Raw genomic sequence first — 25,605 nt, forward strand, 5'->3', positions numbered from 1 at the left:
ATGGTGTCTGATATTAAGATGGCTACGCCTGCTCTTTTTTCATTTCTGTTGGCCTGGTATATCTTTTTCCAGCCTTTCACTTTCAGTCTGTATGGATCTTTGTTGGAAAGATGTGTTTCTTGTAAGCAGCAAATAGATGGGTTTTGTTTTTTAACCCAATCAGCCAAACGGTGTCTTTTAACTGGACAGTTCAGGCCATTCACGTTCAATGTGACTAATGATAAGTGGTAACTTTGCCCTGCCATTTGCCAAAGATAAGTTCTAATATATGCTTTGAATTCCCTGTGATTTTTTGCTGTGAGCTTTCCTTCCTTGGTTTCCTTCCTTTACCTTCTTTCATATTGATGACCGTGTTTCTTTGTTTCTGTGTGTAACACATCTTTAAGCATCTTTTGCAGGGCTGGACGAGTGGCAACAAATTCTTTCAATTTCTGTTTGTTATGAAAAGTCTTTATTTCACCTTCATTCACAAATGATAGCTTTGCAGGATATAATATTCTGGGCTGGCAGTTGTTCTCTCTTAGTACCTGGGCTATATCTTGCCATTCCCTCCTAGCTTGTAGAGTTTCTGATGAGAAGTCAGCTGTGAGTCTGATTGGAGATCCTCTGAGAGTAATCTGACGTTTCTCTCTTGCACATTTTAGGATCTTTTCTTTATGTTTCACTGTGGAGAGTTTAATTACAACGTGCCGTGGTGAGGGTCTCTTTTGGTCGTGTTTATTAGGGGTTCTGTGAGCTTCCTGTACTAGGATTTCTCTGTCCTTCTCCAAACCTGGGAAATTTTCTGCTAATATCTCACTAAAAAGGCCTTCTAATCCTTTCTCCCTCTCCATGCCTTCAGGAACTCCTAGAACCCGAATGTTGGGTTTTTTAATAGTATCCTGAAGATTCCCGACAATATGTTTTAGATTCCTAATTTCCTCTTCTTTTCTTTGGTCTGACTGTATCCTTTCCTGTTCTCTGTCTTCTAAGTCCGATATTCTCTCTTCTGCTTCTCCCATTCTGTTTGTAAGGCTCTCTATTGTGTTTTTCATTTGATCTATTGAATTCTTCACTTCAGTCACTATCCCAGTTTCCTGTTGTACTAGTTGTTTCGTTTCATTTTGATTCCTCCTTAATATTTCATTTTCACGAGAGAGATTTTCTATCTTGTCCATTAAGGATTTCTGTAGTTCAAGAATTTGTTTTTGAGAACTTCTTAATGTTCTTATCAATTTTTTGAGATCTGCTTCTTGCATTTCTTCTATGTCATCATCCTCATAATCTTGAATTGGGGTGTCTTTTTCATTTGAGGGCTTCATGGTGACTTCCTTGTTTTTATTACCTCGGTTTTTGCGTTTGTTATTTGGCATATTGGAGATATTTGGTTTCTTCACTGTGGTGCTTTTTCTTGTTATACTATGACTCTAGATTAAGTGGACTATCTGTTTTTGATGGAGCCTTAGGGCTTGAGATGGGTGTGGCCTGAGAGCTCTGTTTGGTGTGCCAAAGGTGACACTCCCAGGTTAGGCGTGGTAAACCTCTCTCTCTCTCTCTCTCTTTTTTTTTTGATTCAACAGGGAAGTTATTCTGCACAGCTGAGCGAAGTTGGAGGTAGTTAGCAGGCAAATGATATACCCACAGGAGCCAGAGATCAGAAGCTCTTTCCCAAGGACCACACAGGGAATCTGTTCAGCCCTTAGAGTGGGCTCAAATTCTCCTTCAGTCTCCCACTGGGTTGCCAAAGTTACGGAATTGTAGCGTCTCTGGAGAGTGCTCACGTGAATTCCGTGAGTTCTCTCCCCCACCGTCTCTTTTTTCACAGTCTCAGTTCAGTAGCACCATAAATTTACTAAGTCCTAATCTCCTGTTAATTCGCCCCACCCAGAGTCAGGTTTTACTGCTAGGCTCAGGGCCGGTGCAGACCTGAGGTCGCTCTGCTTATGACGTATGTCCAAGATGGCGCCTGCTCTTTGTCTTGCTCGCCCTTGAGAGGTGAGCAGAGAGAGAGAAACCCGTGTCCGTACCAGTCACCTTTTTTTTTTCCCTCTCTCTCTCTTCCAGTTAGCTTGGTGAAGTCCCCCCCGCCCCGGGGGTCGTTCCCTCTAGTCTCCTCTCTCCGCTTGCCTGCCGGTGTCTCGGGTTATTGAGGTACGGCTCACCTCGCGTTCCAGCGCTGGTGTGTTGAGTCTGCCGCTGATGTCCCGAACTGTGGGCTCCCACGCTCTCCACGCAGGTCTGCTCCCCTTCCAGCGCCGATGTGTGGACTCGGAGCCCTGGACTTCCCAAGTCTCCCCGCTGTTGCACTCCCCTTCGAGCACTTGCGCGCAGACCCTGCAGCTTGCGCAGCTCAGTCCCGCGGCTCGGCTTCCGCGGCTCAGTCCCGCGGCTCGGTCCTGCGGTTCGGCTTTTGCGCGCGGTGGGCGACCTTGTTCTCCCAGTAGGTCCTCCGATTCACGTCCACTGGATCCAGAAGAGTTTTGTCTGCAATATTTTCCTGGTTCTTTTTTCTGAGGCTACCGTAACTCCCCTTTTATTAAACTAAATTTTCCCGGACTATCGGTGCGCGCCCTCACTATTCCGCCATCTTGGCTCCGCCCCCCTCCTTGTGACTTTTAATTCATCTTATATTCCTCCTAATTTCCTCAACTGGATTATTTTGAGTCAATTTCAAGATAAACACTTCAAGTTTTATATATTCCATTATGCATATTTTTTAAATACTTTAAATTATAACCTTGAAATACTGAAAAGCTCATTAGTTTTCTAAAAATTTAATGTAGTTAATTTAGACAAATTTATAAATATAGTTTATATATTTAAGTTAATGTAGATTAATGGGCATCAGTTCCAGACATAATAACATACAGTTTGCTTTTCTCATAATAAACAGTAAGAGAAAAATATTTTACCTGTCCTTTGAAGTCTTCTCTCAGCTCTCCTTTTTTTTAAGTTTTATTTATTTTTTGTTTTTTTTTTTTACTTTTATTTAATGAATATAAATTTCCAAAGTACAGCTTATGGATTACAATGGCTTCCCACCCCCATAACTTCCCTCCCACCTGCAACCCTCCCCTTTCCCGCTCTCTCTCCCCTTCAATTCACATCAAGATTCATTTTCAATTCTCTTTATATACAGAAGATCAGTTTAGCATACATTAACTAAAGATTTCAACAGTTTGCAGCCACATAGAAACACAAAGTGAAAAATACTGTTTGAGTACTCGTTATAGCATTAAATCTCAATGTACAGCACACTAAGGACAGAGATCCTACATGAGGAGTAAGTGCACAGTGACTCCTGTTGTTGACTTAACAAATTGACACTCTTGTTTATGGCATCAGTAATCACCCTAGGCTCTTGTCATGAGTTGCCAAGGCTATGGAAGCCCCCTGAGTTCACCGACTCTGATCATATTTAGACAAGGTCATAGTCAAAGTGGAAGTTGTCTCCTCCCTTCAGAGAAAGGTACCTCCTTCTTTGATGACCTGTTCTTTCCACTGGGATCTCACTCGTGGAGATCTTTCATTTAGTTTTTTGTTTTGTTTTGTTTTGTTTTGTTTTTTCCCCCAGAGTGTCTTGGCTTTCCATGCCTGAAATACTCTCATGGGCTTTTCAGCCGGATCTGCATGCCTTAAGGGCTGATTCTGAGGCCAGAGTGCTGTTTAGGAAATCCGCCATTCTATGAGTCTGCTGTGTATCCCGCTTCCCATGTTGGATCGTTCTCTCCCTTTTTTATTCTATCAGTTAGTATTTGCAGGCACTATTCTTGTTTATGTGATCCCTTTGGTTCTTTGTCCTATTAGTATGATCAATTGTGAACAGAAATTGATCACTTGGACTAGAGAGATGGCATTGGTACATGCCACCTTGATGGGATTGAATTGGAACCCCCTGGTATGTTTCTAACTCTACTGTTTGAAGCAAGTCAGCTTGAGCATGTCCCAAATTTACATATCTTCCCTCTCTTATTCCCACTCTAAATTTAACAGGGATCATTTTTTCAGTTAAGTATCAACACTTAAGAATAACTCTCTATTAATTACAGAGTTCAACCTATAGTATTAAGTAGAACAAACAAAAAAAAATACTAGGAAGGTTAAAGTATTAAGTTGTTCATCAACAGTCAGGGCAAGGGCTGATCAAGTCACCGTTGCTCATAGTGTCCATTTCACTTCAACAGGTTTCCTTTTTGGTGCACAGTTAGTTGCCACCGATCAGGGAGAACATATGATGGCTAGGTTGTATGGTAGGGTTATATTCAGGTTTCTGAGGAATCTCCAGACTGACTTCCATAGTGGCTTTACCAGTTTACATTCCCACCAACAGTGGGATAGTGTCCCTTTTTTCCCACATCCTCTCCACCATCTGTTGTTGGTAGATTTCTGAACGTGAGCCATCCTCACCGAGGCTCTGAGGTGAAACCTCATTGTGGTTTTGATTTGCATTTCCCTGATTGCTAGTGATCTTGAACATTTTTTCATGTGCCTGTTGGCCATTTGGATTTCCTCTTTTGAAAAATGTCTGTTGAGGTCCTTGGCCCATCTCTTAAGTGGGTTGTTAGTTTTGTTGTTGTGGAGTTTCTAGATCTCTTTGTAGATTCTGGTTATTAACCCTTTATCTGTTGCATAGTTTGCAAATATTTTTTCCCATTCTGTCAGTTGCCTCTTCACTCGTCTGACTGTTTCTTTTGCAGTATAGAGACTTCTCAATTTGATGCAATCCCAAATGTTAATTTTGGCTTTGACTGCTTGTGCTCCCAAGTCTTTTCCAGGAATTATTTGCCGATGCCAATATCTTGCAAGGTTTCTCAGTGTTCTCTAATAATTTGATGGTGTCAGGTCATAGATTTAGGTCTTTAATCCATGCTGAGTGGATTTTTGTGTAAGGTGTAAGGTAGGGGTCTTGCTTCATGCTTCTGCACGTGGAAATCCAGTTTTCCAGCACAATTTATTGAATAGACTGTCCTGGCTCCAGGAATTGGTTTTAGATCCTTGGTCAAATATAAGTTGGCTGTAGATGTTTGGATTGATTTCTGGTGTTTCAATTCTGTTCCATTGGTCTATCCATCTGTCTCTGTACCAGTACTATGATGTTTTGATTACAATTGCCATGTAGTATGTCCTGAAATCTGGTATTGTGATGCCTCCAGCTTTGCTTTTGTTGTACAAGATTACTTTAGCTATTCGAGGTCTCCTGTGTCTCCATATGAATTTCAGCATCATTTTATCCAGATCTGAGAAGAAGGTCTTCGGTATCTTGATTGGTATTGCATTGAATCTATAAATTGCTTTTGGGAGAATGGACATTTTGATGATATTGATTCTTCCAATCCATGAGCATGGAAGATTTTTCCATTTCTTGGTATCCTCTTCTATTTCTTTCTTTTAGGTTTTGTAATTTTCATCTTAGAGATCTTTAACGTCCTTGATTAAGTTAATTCCAAGGTATTTGATTGTTTTTGTAGCTATTGTGAATGGGATTGATCTTAGAAGTTCTTCCTCAGCCGTGGAACTGCCTGTGTATACAAAGGCTGTTGATTTTTGTGCATTGATTTTATATCCTGCTACTTTGCCAAACTCTTCTATGAGTTCCAATAGTCTCTTAGTAGAGTTCTTTGGGTCCCCTAAATAATCATGTCATCTGCAAAGAGGGATAGTTTGACTTCTTCCTTCCCAGTTTGTATCCTTTAATTTCTTTTTCTTGCCTAATAGCTCTGGCTAGAACTTCCATTACTATATTGAATAGCAGTGGTGAGAGTGGGCATCTCTGTCTGGTACCAGATCTCAGTGGAAATGCTTCCAATTTTTCCCCATTCAATAGGATGCTGGTGCTGGCCGTGGGTTTTTCATAAATTGTTTTGATTGTATTGAGGAATATTCCTTCTGTACCCAGTTTGCTTAGGGTTTTCATCATGAAAGGGTGTTATATTTTATCAAATGCTTTCTCTGCGTCTATTGAGAGAATCATATGGTTTTTCTTCTGCAGTCTGTTAATGTGGTGTATCACATTGATTCTTTTGCACACATTGAACCACCCCTGCATTCCAGGGATAAATCCCACTTGATCTGGCTGGATGATTTTTCTGATGTGTTGTTGTATTCTATTGGCGAGAATTTTATTGAGGATTTTTGCATCTATGTTCATCAAGGAATTTGGTCTGTAATTTTCTTTCAATGCTGCATCTTTCTCTGGCTTAGGGATTAAGATGATGCTGGCTTCATAGAAAGAATTTGGGAGGATTCCATCTTTTTCGATTGTTCTGAATAGTTTGAGAATAAATGGAGTTAGTTCTTCTTTAAATGTCTGGTAGAATTCAGCAGTGAATCCATCTGGTCCTGGGCTTTTCTTTGTTGGGAGGGCCTTTATTACTGTTTCAATTTCTGTCTCAGTTATGGGTCTGTTTAGGTTTTTGATGTCTTCCTGGTTCAATTTAGGTAGATTGCATGTGTCCAGGAATCTATCCATTTTTGATTTCCCTGTTTGCTGGCATACAAGTTCTTGTAGTAATTTCTGATGATTCTTTTTATTTCTGTGGTGTCTGTTGTTACGTTTCCTTTTTCATCTATGATTTTATTGATTTGGGTCTTTTCTCTTTTTTATTTAGTTAGTGAAGCCAATGGTGTGTAAATTTTATTCATTTTTTTCAGAAAACTAGCTCTTCACTTGCTGATTTTTTGCAATTTTTTTTGGATTCAATCCTGTTGATTTCTTCTCTGATTTTAATTATTTCTCTTCTCCTACTAGATTTGGGTCTGGTTTGCTGCAAATTTTCTAGGTCCTTGAGATGCGCTGAAAGCTCATTTATTTGGTGCCCTTTCAATTTCTTGATTTAGGCACCTATTGATATAAACTTTCCTCTCAATACTGCTTTTGCTGTATCCCATAAGTTTTGATATGTTGTGTTGTTAGCCTCATTTACTCCCAGAAAGTTTTTGATTTCTCTTTTGATTTCTTCTATGACCCAATGTTCATTCAGGAGCATGTTGTTCAGTCTCCATGTGTTTGCATATGTTCTAGGGATTCCTGAGTTACTAATTTCCAACTTCATTCCCCTATGGTACAAGAAGTTGATGGTATGATTCTAATTCTTTTGAATTTGCTGAGACTTGCTTTATGGCCTAGTATGTGGTCAATCCTAGAGTAGGTTCCATGTACTGCTGAGAAGAATGTAAAATCTTTAAATGTAGGATTGAAAGTTCTCTAGGTGTCTGTTAGATCCATTTGGGCAATAGTGTCAATTAAATCTGCTGTTCCTTGTTGATCTTCTGTCCGGTTGATCAGTCTATTTCTGAGAGTGGATTATTGAAATCCCCCAGTACTATTGTATTGGAATCTAAGTCTCCCTTTAAGTCCCTTAACATACCTTTTAAATAAACCGGTGCCCTGCAATTAGGTGCATATACATTTATAATGGTTACATCTTCCTGTTGAATTGAATCCTTAATCATTATATAGTGTCTCTCTTTGTCTCTCTTAACAGTTTTTGTGTTCACGTTTATTTTGTCTGATATTAAGATGGCTATGCCCGCTCTGATTTCATTTCTGTTGGCATGGAATATGTTTTTCCAGCCTTTCACTTTCAGTCTGCATGCATCTTTGTTGGAAAGATGTGTTTCTTGTAGCAGCAAATATATGGGTTTTGTTCCTTAATCCATTCAGCCAGTCTCTGCCTTTTAAATGGAGAATTAAGTCCATTAACATTCAATGTGACTACTGATGAGTAGTGACTGCCCTGCCATTTTCCCAAAGATATTTTCTAGTATATGCGTTGTTTCCTATGATCTTTTACTGGTAGGTTTTCTTCCTTTACCTTCTTTCATATTGATGGCCATGTTTCTGTGTTTCTGTGTGTAGCACATCTTTAAGCATTTTTTGCAGGGCTGGACGAGTGGCGACAAATTCTATGTCTTCCTGGTTCAATTTAGGTAGGTTGCATGTGTCCAGGAATCTATCCATTTCTGATAAGTTACACTATGAGAAACAGTGAGTTGATCAGCTCTTATCCTGACGGTTGATTTACAATATAATACTTTATCCATTTTAGTATTTTTTTTTTGTTCTAGTACCATTGGTTGAATTCTGTAATTAACACACAATTATTCTTAGGTGTTTAAATTTTAACTGAAAAGTGATCCCTGTTAGGAATTTGGAAAACATTATGCTGAGTGAAATAAGCCAATCCCAAAGGGACAAATACCACTTGTTCTCCTTGATAGGTGACAACTAACTGAGCACAAAAAGGAAACCTGTTAAAGTGAAATGAACACTATGAGAAATGGTGACTTGATCAGCCCTCGCCCTGACTGTTGATGAACAACTTAATATGTTATCCCTCTTAGTATTTTTTGTTTGTTTGTTCTACTTAATACTTTTGGTTGAATACTGTAATCAATACACAATTTTTCTTAAGTGCTGAAACTTAACTGAAAACTGATCACTGTTAAATATAAGAGTGGGAATAAGAGAGGGAAGAGATGTACAATTCGGGCCATGCTCAAGCTGACTTACCTCAAATGGTAGAGTTAGAAACATACCAGGGGATTCCAATTCAATCCCATCAAGGTGGCATGTACCAATGCCATCTCACTAGTCCCAGTGATCAATTTCTGTTCACAATTGATCATAATGATAGGAAAAAGAACCAAAGGGATCACATAAACAAGAATAGTGCCTGCAAATACTAGCTGATAGAATAAAAAAGGGAGAGAACGATCCAACGTGGGAAGTGAGATACACAGCAGACCCATAGAATGGCAGATGTCCTAAACAGCACTCTGGCCTCAGAATCAGCCCTTAAGGCATGTGGATCCGGCTGAAAAGCCCATGAGAGTATTTCAGGCATGGAAAGCCAAGACACTCTGGGGGAAAAAAAAAAAAAACACAAAACACACAACCTAAATGAAAGATCTCTGCGAGTGAGATCCCAGTGGAAAGAATAGGTCATCAAAGAAGGAGGTACCTTTCTCTGAAGGGAGGAGACAACTTCCACTTTGACCATGGCCTTGTCTAAATATGATCAGAGTCGGTGAACTCAGGGGGCTTCCATAGCCTTGGCAACTCATGACAAGAGCCTAGGGTGATTACTGATGCCATAAACAAGAGTATCAATTTGTTAAGTCAACAACAGGAGTCACTGTGCACTTACTCCTCATGTAGGATCTCTGTCCTTAGTGTGCTGTACATTGAGATTTAATGCTATAACTAGTACTCAAACAGTATTTTTCACTTTATGTTTCTGTGTGGGAGCAAACTGTTGAAATCTTTACTTAATGTATGCTAAACTGATCTTCTGTATATAAAGAGAATTGAAAACGAATCTTGATGTGAATGAAGGGGAGAGGGAGCGGGAAAGGGGAGGGTTGCGGAGGGAGGGACATTATAGGGGTAAGCCATTGTAATCCATAAGCTGTACTTTGGAAATTTATATTCATTAAATAAAAGTTAAAAAAATTCAAAAGATGTTCAAGACACCAAGAAGATAATTAGTTAGAAGCAGCTATGTTTACAGGAATTCAAAAATGTCAAATATGAGCCCAAGTAAGATGTATGCTTTGAGAAGATCTTTAGCTTCTCTTTGGGTTGATCCCAAAATTGAGAAACAAAGCCAAGATAATTAGGGAAGGACTTCTCCAGCAAAGAGCCAGCCTGCAGTAAACAGAAGAGGTGGTTGTTTCATCAAATGTCTACTTGGCCCACTGTGAACAACAAAAAACTCCACAATGTATACAAAGGAACAAGGATTACCATTCAATGATAATGATAGGAGAAGCTATTTGGCCTACCCATTAAGATGCCTATGTCCAATATCAGTGTCCAATTTCAAGTTCCAGCTCCAGCTCCAACTCCTGGTTCCAACTACCAGCTAATGTGAACTCTGGGAGATAGCAATAATGGCTCAAGTAATTGGGTTGCCATCACCAACGTGGGAGACCTAGATTGAGTTCCCAGCTCCTGGCTTGGCTCTAGGCAACTGTCACTGCAGGCATCTGGAGAGTGAACTAGAGGATGGGAGCTCTCTCTCACTCACTCTCTCTGTGTATATATGTCTCTCTGTGTGTGTATGTGTGTAATCCTATGTCTCTGCCCCTCAAATAAAAATAATTTTTAAAATAAATTTGCAGAAACAATACCTGAAGAAACATAGGCATCAGACGTACTAGAAAAAGACTTTAGGGGCCGGTGCTGTGGCACAGTAGGTTAACGCCCTGGCCTGAAGCGCCGGTATCCCATATGGGTGCCAGTTTGAGTCCTGGCTTCTTCTCCTCTTCTGATCCAGCTCTCGGCTATGCCCTGAGATAGCAGTGGAAGACGGCCCGAGTCCTTGGGTCCCAGCACCCACATGGGAGACCCGGAAGAAGCTCCTGGCTCCTGGCTTCAGAGTGGTGCAGCTCCAGCTGTTGCGGCCATCTGGGGAGTGAACCAGCAGATGGAAGACCTCTCTCTCTGTCTCTACCTCTCTCTGTAACTCTGCCTGTCAAATAAATGAAATAAATCTTTAGAAAAAAAAAAGAAAGAAAAAGACTTTAAATCAACTATCTTAAACATTTTCTAACAGGTAAAGGAGAACATGGACAAATAACTAAAGAAATTAGGGAAACTATATGAATAAAATTAGAATGTCAACAAAAATAGAAATTATAATCAGAACCAACCAGAAATTCTGGAGCTGAAAAATATAATAGTCTAATTGAAAATTTTACTGAAGCCATTCAAGGCAGACTTCAGCAAGCACAAGATTCAGTGAGCATGAAGGTAACATATTTCAAATTACCAAATCCTATAAGAAAAAAAATGAAAAAGTGAACAGAGCCCAAGAGATAAAACACAATCAAGCAGGATAACATATGCATTATGGGAGACCCAGGGTGGTGGTGGGGGACGAGGAAAAAGAGGCAGATAACTTGAAGAAACAATGGCAAAAACTTTTCCAATTGAGGACAGAAATGGATATACAAATTCAACCAGCTTAGCAAACTCCAAATGTACAAAGACAACCACCAAGACACCTTATCAGTATAACTTAGTTGTTGAAAATCAAAGCCAAGGAGAGAATATTTAAAGGAGAGAAAAAATAACTTGTCACAACAAGGAAAATGAATCAGACTGTCAATGGATTTCTGAGTAGAAAACTTATAGAACAAAAAGATGATATATTCAAATGCTGAAAGAAAAAATATCATCCAAGAATACTGTATCTGGAAAACTGTCCTTCCAAAAATGAAGGCAAAATTAACACCTTTCCAGAAAGAAGGAAAAACAACATTGAATCAGTATCACTAGGTCTGCCCTACAAAAAATGCTAAAGGGAGACCTTCAAATAAAAATAATATCAAAATATGTCAGTACAAAAAAATACAATTAAACACAAAAGAAGGCAGTAAGAAGAAATGAGGGACTAAAAAGCCATTAGACATTAAGTGAACAGGCATCAAACTGCCAACAGTAAATTGTTCCATATCTGTATATATTTCAAATGTAAAGAATTAATCTTCCCCAGTCAAAAGATATACATTGGCTAAAAAGATAAGAAAAATAAGGCTCCAACAATATGCTGTGCAAAAGAGACTTATTTCAGATCTAACACATAAGCTAAAAATGAAAGGACAGAAAAAAGATATCCCATGTAAATAGTAACTAGAACAGCAGACGTCTATGTACTAATATCAGATAAAATAGCTTTTTAGTCAAAACTGTCACAGTGGGCAGCATCATGGCAAAGCAGGTTAAGCCACCAGTTGTGATGCCAGCATTGCACATCACAGTGCTCCATCAAGTTTTGGCTACTCCACTTCCAATCCAGGTCTTTGCTAATGTGCCTAGGAAGGCAGCAGATGATGATTCAAGTACTTGGGGCCCTGTCACGCATGTGGGAGATCTAGATGGAGTTCTTAGTTCTTCACTTCAGCCTGGTCCAGCCTTGGTTGTTGTGGCCATGTGGGGAATGAACCAGTAGATGGAAGGTATTTGTCTCACTTTCCTTTCTCCCTGTCCCTCTGTCCTTCAAATAAATAAATCCATTTTTAAAAACTTACACAGACGGCTAATAAGGATACCATACAACTATTAAACAATCAATTCACCAAAAAGATATAATAATTATAAATAGTTATGCATGAAACATCAGAACTTTTAAATACATGAAGCATGTATGGACAAAAAGGAAGAATTAGATATTAGGAGATTTCAATAACTTAACTAGACAGAAAATCAATAAAGAAAAAGAACACTTAAATAACACTAAAGGCCAATTGGATAGGACATACAAACAACTCTCTATCTAACCCCTTATAAAATCTCAACATTTTTTGCAAAAACAGAAATTTCTATCTTTAAATTTGTAGTGAAAAGTCAACATACCTCATAAAAACAAAACAACCTTGAAAAAAAATTGAGAACTCATACTTCCTGATTTCAAAGTTTGCTACAAAGCTACACTGATCAAAAACAGTATAGTACTGGCATACAGACAGACATGTGGAACTATGGAGCAGAATGGAAAGCAGGATTAAACCCTTATATGTATGGATGAATTATTTCTGACAAGAGTGCCAAGATCATGCAACAGGGAAAAGGCAATATTTTCAATAAATGTGTTAGAAAAATTGAATATGCAATACAAAAGAATGAAGCTGGACCCTTACTTTACACCATGTACAAAAGGTAATTCAAAATGTGTCAAAGAACTACATGTAAGGTCTAAAACTATAAACCTCTTAGGAAAAAAAAAGGGGAAACCTTTACAATTTTTGATTTGGCAGTGACTTCAAGGATGAGACACCAAAAGCATAGCTAACAACAAAAGAAAAACAGGTAAATCAAACTTTCATTAAATTTTAAAAACATTTTCCCTTAAGGGAAAATAGAGTAAAAAGATAATACACACAGGAACAGAAAATATTTTCAAATAACCTATCTGGTAAATGACATGTGTGCAGAATATATACAGAACACAACTTAATTAAAAATATTTTTAAGTAGGCTAAAGCCTTGAATGAACAATTCCTCCAAGATATACAAATAATCAATAAGCATATGAAATAATACTCAATATCACTAATTATTAGACAAGTACAAATCAAAACTAGACTGAGAGGAGGCATTGGGCCTGGAGGTTAAGCTACTAGTTGGTATGCCCACATTCCATATCAGAGAGCCTAACTTTGAGTCCCAACTCCGCCCTCAATTATAGCTTCCTGCTAGTGAACACCCTGGGAGGTAGCAGTGGTGGGTCTCTGCCACACAAATGGAAGACCTAGGTCAGGTTCCTAGCTTTCGGTTTTGGCCCAGCCTAGCTCTGTGTGTTGTAGGCATTTGGAAAGTGAACCAACAGATGGGACAGCATGCTCACTTTTTCTAACTTTTTATTTTTTAAAAAGAGGCAAAAATGCAAGGCCAGCGCTGAGGCACAGCAGGTTAAAGCCTTGGCCTGAAGCGCCGGCATCCCATATGGATGCCAGTTCAAGTCCCAGCTGCTCCTCTTCCGGTCCAGCTCTCTGCTATGGCCTGGGAAAGCAGTGAAAGATGGCCCAAGTCATTGGGCCCTTGTACCTGCATGGGAGACCTGGAAGAAGCTCCTGGCTCCTGGCTTCATATCGCCACAGCTCTGGCCATTGTGGCCATCTGGGGAGTGAACCAGCAGATGGAAGACCTCTCTACCTGTCTCTGTCTCTCTCTGTAACTCTGCCTGTCAGATAAATAAAATAAATCTTTAAGAAAAAAAAAGGAGGCAAAAACGGCAATAAGAAACTACTTCACACACAGTAGGATGGCTATTACTAAACCACAGTAAACAGGGGCTGGAGTTGTGGTGTAGTGGGTAAACCCGTTACCTGCAATGTCAGTATACCATATGGGAGCCAGTTAGAGTCCCTGCTGGAATCCAACTCCTTGCTAATGGCTTGAGAAAAGCAGTAGAAGATGGCCCAAGTGTTTGGGCCCCTGCCACCCATGTGGGAGACACAGATGAAGCTCCTGGATCCTGGCTTCAGCCTGGCCCATTGATGGCTGTTGCAGCCATCTGGGAAATGAACCAATGGATGCAATATTCCCTCATTCCGTCCCTCCTTTCCTCCCTCCTTCCCTCCCCCCCCCCGCCCCGTGTGTGTGTCCCTCTCACTTTATAACTCTTTCAAAATAAGTTAAAAAAAAAAAAAGTTGAAAAAAAAAAAAGGAAATCCAAGATAGCTGAATAGGGTTTAGTCACACTGACTTAAAGTGCTCTAGGACTAGGATATGAAAAGAATAAAGGAAGAACAATGTTTCCAGGGATCTTACAGGCAGAAATTTTCAGCAAAGAAGTAAAAACAAACACACACACACACACACACAGAAAAATGCGTGAGACAAAAGGAGAGAAGACAGACACCGCTGCAGCCAGCCATGCAGAGCAGTCAGCTGCTGGCCATGAGCCAACATCTTACCACGCCAAGGTAGGAAGAAATGGCCACAAGCTTCACTGCTCGCAGTTTTAGTAGAGAGGCAATTCCACAGTTAGCATCTTTTACTTCAGCCTGGACAGCTGACTGAGGTCTGAGCAACTTCCAGGCTTGGAGCAGGGAAGCCACCTTGATTCTTTCCCCTTCCCTACTCCTGCAGTGCGCCATACTCAGCAACAATAAATCACACAGCACACCTCTGTTCTACCAACACCATAAAGCTGGCAACACGTGGGGCAAAGGACAGATCCCTTTTATCCTGCAACTGTTGGAGTTTTTGGGCATTAGCCCCAGGGCTAATGCACTCTACATGAGCAAGAAAGATTCACTTTAGCTTATGGGGGCTAACACAAGAAGCAGTCCATAAAAAAATCTGTTCCCACCCTGGGAGATCTGTGTAATGATCCTACTATACCCTTCAACACCAGGACTGTAACAATTTGTTCTCAATTTCTTGGTATCACTGGAATCTACCCAGCAGACATAGGGAAGAACCTACCCACATTCTACCTCTCTGGACTCATACACTCTAGAGTAAAATCTCTGGTCCCAGAACTAGGGCTGTTGGCGTTGTAAGCCACAGCACCAGTTGGACTCTCCTAGCAGGACCTGAGGAAGTGTTTACCCGTATCACATGGTCCTAAAGCCACAGCAATTGGTGCCACAAGTCCCAGCATCACTCAGGGTCCTCAGTGGGACAAGGAGGCAGCCACCTTTGTCTCCCTCAGCACCAAGAACAAGTCCTTAGTTGTCACATTTGCCAGTTATACTAAGACTAAACTCTTTGTGAACCAAAGATACACACCAAAAGAAACCCTTATTCATCTCAAGGCCATACTTCTATCCCTTATGAAGTGCAGCAGACTAGTCCACTACATCACATATAGACACAGCTGACAACAATTAAGACAAAAGAAATCAGAGACTACATTCCTAGGCTAACCTAGAACTAAAGCCAAAGCAACAAGCCAAGTGATACCCTACATACCAGCTAAAGGTTTTACAATAAAATCTACTCCATAAAAAAGAAGGGTTGAATACACCAGATGGACAGTTGTCAACCTAGAGACACTGGAGACATGAAGAAGCAAAGTATCATGACTCCTCCAAAAAAAACACCATAGTTCTCTAGAATTAGATCCTGAACTGAATGAAATCTATGAAGTAGCAGATACAGAATTCAAAGTAATAATTGTAAGGAAAATCAACACGATGCAGGAGAACACAGATGGATTAAAGAAATGAGGAAATCAGTGAGTGATATGAATGAAAATACTACTAAGGAGATAGAACTCATTAAGAAGAGGCAATTAAGGGTCAGCACAGTAGTGTAGTGGGTATAGCCACTACCTGCTGTGCCAGTATCCCATATGGGTACCAGTTAAAGTCCCAGATGCTCCACTTCCAATTCAGCTCCCTGCTAATGTGCCTAGGAAAGCAGCAGAGGATGGCCCAATGACTTGGGCCCCTGCAGCCACATGGGAGACCTGGAAGAAGATGCAGGCTCTGGGCTTCGATCCACCCAGCTCTGGACGTTGCAGCCATTTGGAGAGTAAACCAGCAGATGGAAGACTCTGCCCTCCCCCCACTTCTGCCTCTCTGTAACTGTGCCTTTCAAAAAATAAACAAATATTTAAATAAAAATAAGAGCTAACTAGAAATTTTGGAGATGAAATATTCAGTCAACAACAACAACAAAAAAACATGATTGAGAGTTTTAACAGCAGAATACACCAGTGGAGTAAAGAATTTCTGTCCTCAAGGACAAGAATTTGAAATAACCCAATTAGACAAAAATCAAGGCCAGCGCCATGGCTCAGTAGGCTAATCCTCTGCCTTGCGGCGCTGGCACACCAGGCTCTAGTCCCGTTCGGGGCACCGGATTCTGTCCCAGTTGCCCCTCTTCCAGGCCAGCTCTCTGCTGTGGCCAGGGAGTGTGCAGTGGAGGATGGCCCAAGTGCTTGGGCCCTGCACCCCATGGGAGACCAGGAGAAGCACCTGGCTCCTGCCTTTGGATCAGCACGGTGCGCCAGCCACGGCGGCCATTGGAGGGTGAACCAACGGCAAAGAAAGACCTTTCTCTCTGTCTCTCTCACTGTCCACTCTGCCTGTCAAAACAACAACAACAACAACAACAACAAAGACAAAAATCAAAAGAAAAGAATTTGAAAGAATCAAGAAAGTCAATATGAAATACAGGATACCATTAAATGACCAAATATTCATTTTATAGGTATTCCTGAAGTAGAAGAAAAAGAAAAAGGTATTAAGAACCTGCAAAATGAAATAATAGTTGAAAATTTACCAGGTTTTCAAAGAGACATGGACATCCAGATGAAGGAAGCTCAAAAACTGCAAGCAGACTCAACCAAAAAAGGTCTTTCCCAAGAAGTACTGTCATCAAATTGTTGAAAGTTAAAGATAAGGAGAGAATTCTAAAGACAACAATAGAAAAGTGTCAAGTTACATATAAAGGATAACCAACTAGATTAACATCAGACTTCTCAGCGGCAACTGTACAGGCCAAAAGAGAGTGGGATGATATATTCAAGGTCTTACAAGAAAAAAACTTCCAACCAAGAATATTATATCCAGTGAAGTTATCTTTTTAAATGAAGGAGAAGAGAAGCAAAAACTAGGAGAATTCACCACCTCCATACCAGCCTTACAAGAAATTCTGAAAGGCATCCTGCGTGAAAAGTAAACAACATGAAAACACATGACACCACCAAATTAACTAACAGAGCAGGAAGAATCATTATCTAATCAAAAAAATGACAGGTCTTAGTTCTTACCTATCAATACTAATCTTGAATGTAAATGGGTTAAATTCACCAACCAAAAGACTAAGGTTTGCTGAAGAGATTAAAAAAAAAACAAAAAACAAAAAAAAACAAAAAAAACAAAAAAAAAAAAAAACAAACACGACCCCACTATATGCTGCCAATAAGAAAGTCATTTCACTAATAAAGATGCATACAGACTGTAAGTGAAGGGTTGGAAAAAGATATACCAGGCAAATGGAAACAAAAAAGCATGCAGACACAGCTATCCTGATATCAGATAAAACAGGATTTAAATCAAAAACTAAAAAGCTGAATCAGAAATAGAGCAGCCAGGTCTTGAACTGGCACCCATATGTGATGCCAGCACTGCAGGTGGTGGCTTTACCCATTACCCCATAGCACTGGCCCCAAAGGTGTATAATTTCTTAAAATTACAAACAAAGCAACAAATTTTCTGTTAATATTTCTATTTTAAGTTTAATAATTTACCTGATGGATGACAAAAGCTTCAAAGTATTTGTTAAGATGTAGTGAGAAACTACTCATACTTACTTTCTCAAAAATTTTTTTTTAGATTTATGTATTTATTTGAAAGGCAGACTCAGATAGAGGGAAATATACAGACACACACACCCCCAGAGAAAGAGAGAGAAAGAGTGAAAGAGAGAGACAGAATCCTCCATCCCCAAATTGCTGTGACATTTGTGGCTGAGCCATGCCAAAGCCAAGAGCGAAGAACTCCAGCAGGATCTTCCGCATGGGTGACATGAGTACAAGCACTTGGGCCATTATCTACTGGTTTCCCAGGCACATTAGCAGAATTGAAAGTGGAATAGCCAGTGCCTATATGGGATGCAAGCTTTGCATGTAGCAGACTAACCCTTTGCACCACAAGGCTGGCCCAGGATGATTTTTTTTAATATTTTAAAATTCATCAACATACTCCCTAAAAAGGAGAGTTATATAACCATTAGGTAAAAAACAAAACAGTCAAGGTAGCCATAATATAGTGATCATTCCTTACAGACATGAACAAGTTTCTCAGTATTTATGATCTACTTCCTGAAATAGTTAAGATATTTTAAAAAATATTCTACTTCACAGAAGTATTTTATATATAATACCTAAACAAATTGTACATGAAGAAAAAAAATCATTAAAAGTTGTAGCATAAAATATTATTAAATATACAAATTTTCTTACAAATTAAAATTGAGTTTTGCTTTGAATTTGGGATGACAATGCAAAAAAAGGAAAACAGATTTTCCTTTGGGAAGCATCATGGTATAAAGAAAGAAATGCAGGATTTATCCTCACTGCTTCATACCCCATGCCTGTTTCTTCATCTGTAAAATTATAATTCTATTTAACACTATCACATGAATTAAATCAAATTAGGTAGTATGAAAGCATTCTGTAAACTCCAAAACAGTGCTCTGAATGTTTTTAAATATGCAACAGTACGTCTGTCTCAATACAAACATTTTTCTAGCACTATACTAACACTTAAGAATACTTGTGTTACAAACTGAAAAACAACTAAATGTGTTCTTAGTAAAGTTTTGAAAAAGACAGAAATCCTATTCCTATGGATTTTTCTTATAGTTCTTTTGTATAAATTCAAGGAATTATATTAAATCATAATTCAGTGAAGGCATTTCTATGGAAAGGTTGTATGTTCTCTCTACATTCCTTGCTGGTGGTTTAATTAACCCAGAAGTTACAAAGTTAGATATATAGATTACCTGTTATTAACCAGTCTCTCCTAAGTACCAGATGTCTCAGGCCAACCTCTGGGAAGTATCAGACTGTCCTTTTGAGACTGCATTTTCTAGAAAAAACATCAAGTACAAAATTCCTTGAAGTTTACTAAAAAGACATCTCTATATGATTGCACATATATAAGAAGCAGAATCAATTTTCAGTAATAAAACTTAAATAGCTAGTAATCTTGATCAGGAAATAGGGCAGGCAATTGGCTTACCCATAAGCAAAGGTCTTAGAAATCAGAGGAAAGAGCAGTTAATCATAAAGTTGTAGGAGTTAATCATAAAGCAGGTTCTAGAACACATTATTTATTAGTACATTAAAAAAAACTGGAGTGGAAAAAGTGCTCCACAGATAAATAAGAACTAACTTCTAATCCCTGTTCTGCAAAACAACCCATGTAAGCCTCAGTTTGATCATCTTCAAAGTATTTCAGAGTAGGAACTTTTAAGGCTTCTTGTTTCTTTAAAATATTATACGTCTGGAATTTATGTATTGTTACATCAGAAACTTCATGAGAGACCATTAGTAACACAGTGGAAACCTAACATAAAAAAGTGAAACAGGGGGGTTGGTGCTGTGGCTCATTTGCCTAATCCTCCGCCTGCGGCACCGGCATCCCATAAGGGTGCCGGGTTCTAATCCCGGTTGCTCCTCTTCCAGTCCAGCTCTCTGCTGTGGACCAGGAGGCAGGGGAGGATGGACCAAGTGCTTGGGCCCTGCACCCACATGGGAGACCAGGAAGAAGCACCTGGCTCCTAGCTTCAGATCAGCGCAGCGCCAGCCATAGCGGCCATTTGGGGAGTGAATCAACGGAAGGAAGACCTTTCTCTCTGTCTCTCTCTATCTATAATTCTACCTGTCAAAATTTAAAAAAAAAATTTAAAAAAGTGAAACAGAGGCCAGCACTGTGGTATAGTAGGCTAAGCCTCTACCTACAGCACTGGCATCCCATATGGGCACTGGTTCGTGTCTCAGCTGCTCTTCTTCTGATCCAGCTCTCTTCTAATGGCTTGGGAAAGCACTGGAAGATGGCCCAAGTGCTGGGGCCCCTGCATCCATGTGGGAGACCCAGAAGAAGCTCCTGGCTACTGGCTTTGAATTAGCTCAGCTCTGGCCATTGCAGCCATTTGAGGAGTGAACCAGCAGATGGAAGACCTTTCTGACTCTGTCTCTGTCTCTGTCTCTGCCCTTTTCCCTCTCCCTCTGTAAAACTCTACCTCTGAAAAAAAATTTTTTTAAAAAGTGTAACAACCACTTACTATATTGAAAAGTATCTGTATTAAGTGAGCAACAGGTCAAAATCCAGTTTGTGTCTAAACAAACCTTAACTTGTCTGCTGAATTTACTTACAAAAACCTGTGTACATTTAAAAGAAAATGACCTGGTTTCAACTCTACATTAGGTAACAGAATAGGGTGTTGCTCAGAGTATGCACTTAACCATAAGTAGAAGTCAAATGAGAGACTGGGGAAAACCCCTTTGTTGCTGTAAATTACTACAGGAATTAACATGCAGCTTCATTCAGTCAGAGTGAGCACAGTTTTAGCATGTAATAAAATGAAGATCAGGCTCAACTGGAAGCACAATTTCCAATTACCAAAGAAAACTACTTCCTCTCAAACTAAGAAAGAAACAAAACTACCAATTCTACAGTGGATATTCAGGGACTAAAATTTAATAAGCCTCGGTCTTATAATTCTATAGTTTTTATAAGTATTTTATTTATTTGGAAAGCAGAGTTACAGAAAGAGATGGAGATGGGGGGAGAGAGAGAGAAAGAGACTGACAGATTGCTTGATCAATCTTCTATCTGCTGGTTCACTCCTCAAATGTCTGCAACAGCCAGAGATGGGGCCAGGCCCAAAGCCAGGAGTCAGGAGCTCCCTCCAGGTCTCCCATGTGGGTGGCAGGGGCCCAAGGACTTGGACCATCTTCTGCTGCATTCCCAGGCACATTAGCAGGGAGCTGGATCAGAAGTAGAGCATTAGAGATCTGAACCAGTGCCCATTTAGGATGCCGGTGTCACAGGTAGTAGCTTTACCCACTATGCCACAAAACTATCCCGGTTTCTATAGTTTTACAACAAGGAAATACAAAGCTATCATTGTAGTACAGGGGGTTAAACTGCTATCTGGGATGCTGGCATCCCATATGAGTGCTTGTTTGAGCCTAGCTGCTCCACTTCCAATCCAGCTTCCCACTAATGTGCCTGTGGGCCTGCCACCCACGTGGGAGACCCAGATGGAGTTCTTGGCTCCTGGCTTTAGCCTGGCCTGGCCCAGCCCAACTGTTGCTGCCGTTTGGGGAATGAACAAGCAGATACAAGAGTGAGTCAGTCTTTCTCTCTCTCTCTAACTCTTTCAAATAAATAAATAAATAAATCCTGGGGGTGGATGGAAGGGAAATAATCCTAAATAGAGAAAAAAAAAACTTCATGCCTAAGAATCTTCATCATAGGGTTATTTATCGGAAGAAAGAAAGGAAAGAAGGAAAAAAAAGAAAGGAAATTAGAAACAAATTTATCCTAAAAAAGAATGTTAAATAAAGCTGTAGTGTTTGATAGAATAAAATCCATTAAAAAAAAAAATCTGGGAAAAGCAGTGAAAGATGGCTCAAGTACCTGGGCCCCTGCCACCGACATGGAAGACTGGGTGGACCTCCAGGCTCCTGTCTTCAGCCCAACCCAGCCCTGGTCTTTGTGATCATTTAAGGAGTTAACCAATGAAAGGAAGACATTCTCTCTCTCTCTCTCTCTCTCTCTCTCTCTAATCAATACATTTTTAAATTATTAAAGAACTGATTATAAAATATATAATTTCAATAATCTGCAAAATAAGGTAAAATCAGTATAAGAAAAGATTGAAGGCTTAGAAATGCCATGAAGTAAATCTTAATAACAGGATAGATTTCAAAAAGAAATCTTTTACAGTTCTGTTGTTGTTGCTTTTAATCCTGAGAGATTCTTGGGAAGTTAATTGGTTTCTTTCTAAACTTATTATTTTATTATTTGAGAGTCAGAAACAGTGACAGAGAGCTAGCTCCAATTTGCTGTTTACTCCTCAAATGCCCATAAAGGCCTGGGCTTCCCAGATTGACACTATGGGATGGGAACCCAATTAGGTCTTCCACATGGGTGGTAGAGAGTCAATTACTTGAGTCACCACTGCTGCCTCCCGGGGACCCCATAGCAGGCAGCTGGAGTCAGGAGCCAGACCCAGATATTAAATCCAGATACTCTAGCATGGGACATGGGCATCTTAATTGATGTCTCAATCACAAGGCCAAATGTCCAGCCTTATGATTCCTGCTTTTCAAAGTATAATTCTTAAAGTAAAAGCAGCATTAATATCTGGATAAAAGATGCTACAGAATATCAAGAAAATGACTGGACTACAGGATATCTCTTAGGAATGCAGTCTGGTCTTCCAGTAACAAGTATAACCAGCAAGTAGGAAAATAATTTACCTAGGAACCCTGCCAGGTAGAAAACCTAACTCCACATTTCTGAGTGACTGTTCTAGTGATGTAGAAACTAGACTTTGATATGGTGGTTTACAAGCCAAGAGTAGGAACTTATGTTTTTAAAATGACAGTGCTTATGATATTTTATTTTTAAACTAAAACCTGCCCTAATACCCCTGAACTTTCCAGCACACACACTTAAGCCCCAGGCAGTACTAAATTACTCATTCTTCTTGTACCTGTTTTTCCAGGTTGAGGGATGTGAGTGTGTATACATCAGGATCCACAGGCACATACATACATATGTTTCCAGCCTTGTAATAATTTTGAGATACAACTACTTAAAATAACCCAAATGCATACATTCTGAAAATTTTCCCTTAATAACCTTTAAGGCTTAATTTAAGGAATAATTTTAAAATAAGTGTTTTTTTTAAAATTACACTGATACTTCTAAAAATTTTTCTCCAATTATGACATGGTAGTGTGCTGTCATCCTTATTTGCTTCACCTTTCAGCTTTACCATTTCAATTCTAAGTAGTTCTCTTCAATTTTTAAAGTATCTCCACTATATTATTTTTCAAACACTATCATTCACCTGAAGTTTTACTTTCAAACACCCTCTTATTGCAAAATCTCCGATTTTAGTTTTTGGACTTCATGGGGTTGTGAAGGAATGTGTGAAAGATGTAAAGAATAACAAGTGGGAAATATAGGCTCTTGTTAATATTTCTCTGCTGCTATATAAAATTTTATAAAAGGCTTATAAAAACCATTATCTTAAAAAGCTAATCTTCTGTTTTGTGAATTATTATCCCAAGATCCACAATCAAACACTCAATATAACAACAAAATGAAGACACCTATGCTTTAGAGACCATTTTATAAACACATAGGATTGTAAAGTCAAACATCTAAAAATTACAACGACCCACAACTTGAAATTTTTCAATGTGGAAGCCTTCAGATGCTTGCAAATTTCAATTAATATCCTGTCCTTCGTTCTTTGCCTTTTTGTGTTTCATATATTATTCTTCAACGTATTTTTATGAATACTGTATCAAACTTCTTTATAATAAAGGTGAACCTAGTTCTCTAGTTAACATGTACAGTGAATTTTGAGCTATTTTATTTTCATTGTTTTAAATACTTAAAAATAGTAAAGATATAAAACTTAAGTCAACTATTTTTACTCTGCTTAGATATTATTTAATTATTTTTATTTATTTACTGCAGGAAATTAGAGACGGTGGTTCTTTCAGAATGGTTCACTTTGGTTTTGTGTAAAGAAGAAACATTTAAAAAAAAAAGAAGAAATATTTTTACCTCAAAAAGAAGCCTGCCTCTTTCATCACCTGATACATATTAAAATCTCCCTGTGTGGATTTAATAAATGATGATATGAATTAGTTAAAAGTTTTAAATTCAGAGTGTTTTCAAAATAAAGTTCTACTAGTTTCAAAAACATGCATCATAACAGCAAACTGATCCTATGGCAAAGTAGTCAGCCTGCCTATTTCAATAATGTACAAATTTTGAAAATGTCCTGAATTGTATATTATTAGGTACTTCTAAAATGTTTAAATTTTTCCCCCAGGTGCTTCAAAAGTCCAATATGTAAATTTTTCCCCAAGTATTTTTTTAAATTTCCTCTTCTGATCTTGTTGACCTTACAAATATTTATTAAGCAAAAATTTCATCCCAGTCCTTTTGTTAGTAGACAGTTGTTCCACAGGTCTCTTGAATTACTGCTATGAGACACTGACTGCCCTTGGAATACAGAGAAACTATGTCCTTTGGAGCAAAAGTCAGGCACACCGACCTCCCATCATAAGACTTGAGTTTCTTAGCTCAGGGCTTCTCTCCTTTAAAAAGTTCATCAAATGTGCTAGTTCTCATCTGTCCCTTTTCACATTCTCCTATGAAAACAGAGCTCCAGGAATCAACACAGGGGGAAAAATGCTACAATTGCTGTAAATAATAAACTGTTTTTCTCTCTGACCCTGGCCTCTCATGTCTACTAAGGTCATTCATAAAAACTGTACATCAAGGGGCCGGCGCTGTGGCATAGCCGGTAAAGCCGCTACCAGTAGTGCCAGCATCCCATATGGGCTCTGGTTCGAGTCCCAACTGCATCACTTCCAATCCAGCTCTCTGCCATGGCCTGGGAAAGCAGAAGATGGCCCAAATGCTTGCTTCTCTGCACTTGTGTGAGAGAGCTGGCTCCTGGCTTTGGATCACCACAACTCCAGCCATTGCAGCCATTTGGGGAGTGAACCAGTGGATGGAAGACCTATTGTTCTCTCTCTCTTCCTCTGCCTCTCTGTAACTCTGCCTTTCAAATAAATAACTCTTTAAAAAAAAAACTGTACTTCAGAAATCCATTCACTTGGGCATAAAGTAGCAGACCCTTCACAGTAGCACAGTAGCACAACCATTCATTAGACATTTTACATTTATAAGCATCTATTATAATCAACATCTTTTTGAAATACTGTATATAAGTACTATAATTCTTATTAAGAGTTAATTAGAAAGGAGACTTCTATACTTCAGATTTTTCTATTTCCTATTGATCTATACAACAGAAATTAGAGTTTTCAATCTGCTACTGTTCTAAAAGAGTTTCAGTAATTCCTAATATGTGAGCCATCCTAAAAAGAATGTTAACAGCAAATTTTCATTTTACCATTACCATACTTCTTTATCAAATAAATAATTAAAACTTAACCAATCTTTTTCTGGGAATCAGCATCTGGTCTAGCAGTTAAGATGCCACTGGAACATTCACATCCCAAAATGGAGTGCCTGGGTTTGAGTCCCAGCCCGCTCCTGATTCCATCTTCCTGCAAATGTACACTCTAGAAGGCAGCAGGTAATCATTCAAGTAGTCAAATCCCTGTCACCCACATGGGGGAGAAAGATCAAGTTGCTGGCTTCAGGGTTCAGGATGGCCTATCCCTGGCTGTTGCAAGCATCTGGGGAGTGAATCAGTGAATGGGAGTTCTCTCTGCCTGCCTCTCTCTCTTGCTCACTGTCAAATAATTGCTAAAAAATTTTTTTCAAAATATGAATATATTATATTCTCTATAATGATGATTAAATTAATAATGAAAGGGTAGGTGTTTAGCATAATGGTTATGATGCCACTTGGGATGCTCCTATGCC

General features: G+C 39.2%; 1 long non-coding RNA gene across 1 annotated transcript in view; it reads right to left on the reverse strand.

The window, feature by feature from the left end:
- LOC103347670 (uncharacterized) overlaps positions 1 to 25,605 on the reverse strand; it is a 323,804-nt gene that overhangs the window by 225,960 nt on the left and 72,239 nt on the right. Inside the window, exons 4-5 of the long non-coding RNA XR_011386820.1 lie at positions 23,764 to 23,813; positions 18,950 to 19,035 (exon numbers count right to left, since the gene is read on the reverse strand). This is a non-coding gene — a long non-coding RNA (uncharacterized lncRNA). The remainder of the gene's footprint in view (positions 1 to 18,949; positions 19,036 to 23,763; positions 23,814 to 25,605) is intronic.

Source organism: Oryctolagus cuniculus, chromosome 2, assembly GCF_964237555.1.
Source record: "Oryctolagus cuniculus chromosome 2, mOryCun1.1, whole genome shotgun sequence".
NCBI lineage: Eukaryota > Metazoa > Chordata > Mammalia > Lagomorpha > Leporidae > Oryctolagus > Oryctolagus cuniculus.